The sequence below is a fragment of the Mus caroli genome, unplaced genomic scaffold (assembly GCF_978045245.1).
Source record: "Mus caroli unplaced genomic scaffold, Mus_caroli_1 scaffold_15, whole genome shotgun sequence".
NCBI lineage: Eukaryota > Metazoa > Chordata > Mammalia > Rodentia > Muridae > Mus > Mus caroli.
Window position 1 is genome coordinate 102,210,532 of NW_028227270.1, and position 5,036 is coordinate 102,215,567.

The window sequence follows — 5,036 nt, forward strand, 5'->3', positions numbered from 1 at the left end:
TGTTCAGGACTGGTAGTGGTCTCAGGTACACATGGTCATAGGCCAGAACACAAGGCATAGACATAGCCTTTCTCCACTCTGCCACCTACTGACACACATGTGACACAGCAGCCGCCACATCTGTAATGCCTCTAGGGACTATTATTATTATTATTAATTATTATTATTAAGCTTCATTTAACACTATACCCACTTTCAAGATATCTTACTGATCCTTATCAGCAGAAACAGCATGGCACTGGCATCATGAAAACAGACATGTATATAAATTTAACATTATAGAAGATCTGTATATAAACCTATGTAGCTACAGCCACCTGATATTTGGGGGTGTACCGGCTAGTTTTGTGTCAACTTGACACAGGCTGGAGTTATCACAGAGATAGGAGCTTCAGTTGAGAAATGCCTCCATGAGATCAAGCTGTAAGGCATTTTCTCAATTAGTGATCAAGGGGGTGGGACCATTACTGGGCTGGTAGTCTTGGGTTCTATAGGAGAGCAGGCTAAGCAAGCCGGGAGAAGCAAGTCAGTAACTAACATCTCTCCATGGCCTCTGCATCAGCTCCTGCTTCCTGACCTGTTTGAGTTCCAGTCCTGACTTCCTTTGGTGATCAAAAGCAATGTGGAAAGTATAAGCTGAATAAACCCTTTCCTCCCCAACTTGATTCTTGGTCATGATGTTTTGTCCAGGAATAGAAACCCTGACTAAGACAAGGGGAAATGCCAAAAACACTCATTGGAGAAAACCAGCCTTCTTAATAAATTATATTAAGAAAAGTGAAACATCTACATATAGAAGAATAAAATTAGATCTGTGTCTTTCATCCTGTCAAAAGTAATAAATGAGTCCTCTCAGAGGCCCAACCAGCAGCTGACTGAGACAGATGCAGATACTTACCCCCAACCATTGGACTGAAGTTGGGGACCCCTATGGTTAAATTAGGGAAATTTTGAAGGCTGAAGAAGAGGGCGACCCCATAGGAAGGCAAGCAGTCTCAACTAACCCAGAAACCTGGGAGCTCCCAGACATATGTCAGACAAAGGATTAATACTTAGAATATTAAATAAACCTCAAAGCATCAGGAAAACAACCCAATTAAAAAAATGGTGTGTGGAACTAAACAGAACATTCTCAAAAGAAATAATATAAATGGACCATAAATATTTAAGAGTGTTCCATATCCATAAGCAAAAAGGAAATACAAATCAAAATGACTACAGACCTTTTGAGGAAAGTGATATGGTAGCCTACTGCTGCAGAGGCTTCTGTGCCAGGAATCCATTGCCCTTTGTAGTTGTTACCCAACGGTGTCTTACAGACTTCAAGACATTGCAGTGTACTGTCGATACTCTTGATTACCTTCCAGGCACCTCATACTTGAGTCCTAGGACATTAGAAATTAAGCTGTTATTGACCTAGAAGTTTTATTCCTACTTTGTATTGTTCATTGTCCTGGGGGATACTATGTACACTACTGGAGGAGGAAAAACTCATCATTCTTACCTGCCTGGGAGCTACAATACTGACTAGCCTGGGAATTCATAGCCCAGTAGAACAATACTGGCATCAACATCATGAGAATGAAACCAACTTTCTGAATGAGTTATATAGTCCTTCTCTACCAGATGAGGCCCATATCTGACATCATCATCATTCCTAGAATTTATGGCCAGACAGGTTGATGGTCCCAGGAGAAAACCTGCCACTGCTATCCTGCTAAATAGATATAATATTGGACTGATTCTTAATGACTTATTGTTATATCCATAAATCAATGAACCTCTCAATACTCATATAAGAAGCTCCTAGTTCCAGTAGATGATAATTAACACAGATACCCACAACTTATTGAGGTGCAGAGAAAAAGAGACTACGGAGTGCTCAACTTAAATGGACATCTCTATCATATTCTCCTTCTTGGGAGGCATTGTAGATCATTGCAAAAGAGGAAGCAGAAAGATTATAATAGTTTACAGTTGAGCGACAGAAGCAGTGTCTTCTGACTACAACAAGGTAGCTGGACATATGAGCTCACAGTGGTTGTAGCAGCATGCACAAGGCCTGTGCAAACTCAAGCCAGACCAAATCCCAGCATGCATAGGGGAGTTAGAAAGGAAGTACCAGGCCTAGCTAAGGAGTTTCTGGCAGTGAATAGTTACTGGCAGAGGGAAAGTCAATTTTCTCTAAGAGTGGGCCTTGGGTAGTCCAACCATACTTTAAAGGAAGTTTACACATTCAAGGATAATAACACAAATTGGACTTGATGGCTTAAAAAGACACAGAATTGGGTTGGTAGGGAAGAGGGGGTAATTTGAGAGGAGCTAGGGCAGGATGGTAAAAATGACTTTTTAAAAATGAACAAATATCTCAGAGAACTAGTAAAAAAAAAAAAAAGAAAGTATTTTGAAATTCAATTTCACACCAGTCAGAATGATTAGCCTCAAGAAAAAAAATTATATAAGAACAAATACTGGTAATATTGTTGGGAAGGGAATTAGTATTCACTGCTGTAGGGAATGTAAACTAGGTTAGCCAATATGAAAATCACTGGAGATGGCTCTCAAAATCCTAAAACTAAAGCTACTACATACCAACTATATATAACATTTCTGGGTCTATAACGAAAAGACTCTATATCCCTACTACAGCGATATGTGTATGTATATGTCTATGCTGCTCTACTTGAGACACCTAGAAAGAGTCAGCCTAGGTCACCATCAACTGATGAATGGGTAGTGAAAATGTTCATATACCAATGGAATTTTATTCAGCTACAGAGAAAAAGGAAGTATTTAGGGATATGGGTGAAAGTGGAAAACTTTATACTGAGTGAGATGACCCAAGCTCAGAGAGAAAAACACTACTCCCTGTCATATGTAAATCCAGCTTTAAGTTTTTATATCTGTTTAACTTGGAGTGAGGGTATATGAGGACAGGGACTGTAGAAGGAAGAACACACATGCTGTGAAAGGAGAGGAAGGAAGGTCTGAGGATGGGAAGGTTTAGTTGGAGACGGGGCTGGTTATATTGTGGGAAGAATAAGGTGGGGGGATAACCAGGACCAAGAATATAGGAAAAAGGTATATGGAAATATACTACTTTGTAATGTACTAAAAAAAACCATAAATTTTAAAAAGAGATTGCAGGGTTGGGAGATGGTTTAGCCCTTAAAAGCACTGGCTGCTCTTCAAGGGAACCTAGATTCAATTTCCCAGCATCCATATCATACAAGCATCTGAAACTCTAGTTATCTGAAATTCAGTGCTGTCTTCTGGGAACCAGACATGTAGATGGTGTAGAGACATACACGGAGGCAAGACACCTATACACATAAAATCTTGTTACCCTTTTTACAAAGAGCTTGAATGGAAGTAACCTTCATAGGTGAATAATGTTATGCCAGAAGCCATAGCTTATTAAAAATATCAGTGTCAGATGTGGTCTAGCTCCCTATTGATCAAGAACTCACAAGTTCTTAGAGCAGTGTAGGCCATTACCATGGTGCTCAGGTGCCTGACAGAGCTAAATGACAAGACCCTGTTGCTGAAGTCACCATACATGGTGAATGTAGGTAAAAGAGAATCATGTTGGAAATGATCTGGAAGCTTCTTCCTTCTTGAATAGCTTTTGGTAGGGCTGGAAGGTGCTAGGGAGTCTGGTGAAGGGTAGGGAAAGCCAGCAACACTCCTACCAAGACTTTACCCTGTATGTTATAAGACTGATTTGATCCATAGCTGTTATGGAAGTAACCAGCTGCTTTCTAGTCGGATTTGCGGTGCTTTGCATCCTAAGCCTGATCTTAAGCCAATACCTGAAGAGTTTGAATGTGTCCACCTGTGTTTTTAAAACAAAATTCTGCACACAAAGGTAAGGAAAGATTCCCTGCTGAACAGCCTCCCGAGCAGTAGGCAACACTCGTTTTAACTTCTGTGCCTACAGCTGGCACACAGCAAGGACTCGTTGATGCGTTGATCTATTTTTCCATGGTGCTGAAAACATGAAGGGTTTTTGTTCCCCAAACCTTTCCGGTTTGTACTTCTATCACAGCCTGTTTACAGCATTTTTCTATTGAGCTTTGGGATTCAGGCTGTGGTTTGTTATATATTGTTCTTTGTACTTAACAGATACTTAAGAGTATTATATTCATTGCAGTTGTTTGTCATTCCACATTTTGCACCTATTTATTTGCTATATTTAACATTTTTAAATGTCTTCATATTTATACAATCAGTTGTATTCCAATTCTATAATGGTTCACAGATTTCCTGCCTCATGGACCTCTAATATACAATGTGCTTTACCAAAGTTTTCTTTTAAGATTTTATATTCTTTTCTCTTACATTTAAATATTCAACATATCAGAAGCATCTCTGAATATATAAGGCAGAAGTCATTTCTTCCTAAGGCAGAGCAATATTCTTCCAGTATCATAATGACCAAACACAGCTAAGTTAAAATATATTTTCTACATGTCAAGTTCCCACAGACAGACAATCTATGTTGGTCACCCTATGTTACAGGGCCTACCTTCTTTTCCCAGTTCTTATGAGAACACCTTGTCACTGAAGCTATTTTACTATCTTACCAAGTCCTCATTCTCACAATTCAGTCCCAATCATGTATTATTCTGTATAAACTTAAGCTCATTTACTTCAATTTAAACACAGGTACACAGTCTTCTAACTTCGATCACAGATGTCTCCACTAATAGGGAAATTCATGTTTGCACAGTGCTGATTTTCTCAGTCATAAATGTGGTAGGTACCCCTTCCTCTTGATCACACTTCATCCTCTGGTGGCATGGAGTAGTGCAGACAGGCCTAAGGAAACTCAGTAGCTCTGTTACAGGAGAAATCTTGAATCCCTTTTTCTTATCTAGTCAAGATTTTTTCTTTTAAAATTCATTTTTCTTTCTTTAAAAAAATTATTTATATATTTATTTGTTTACATCCCAAATGTTGCTCCCCCTCCCAGCTCCTCCCTCAGCCCCCTCCCCTTCGCCTCTGAGAGGGTGGAAACTCCCTGGGTATGCCCA

The 5,036-nt window shown here is 39.5% G+C and overlaps 1 pseudogene; it reads right to left on the reverse strand.

Moving 5' to 3' along the window:
- Window positions 1-142, reverse strand: LOC115029157 (small nucleolar RNA SNORA17; annotated as a pseudogene).
- Between the last annotated feature and the right edge of the window lie 4,894 nt (window positions 143-5,036).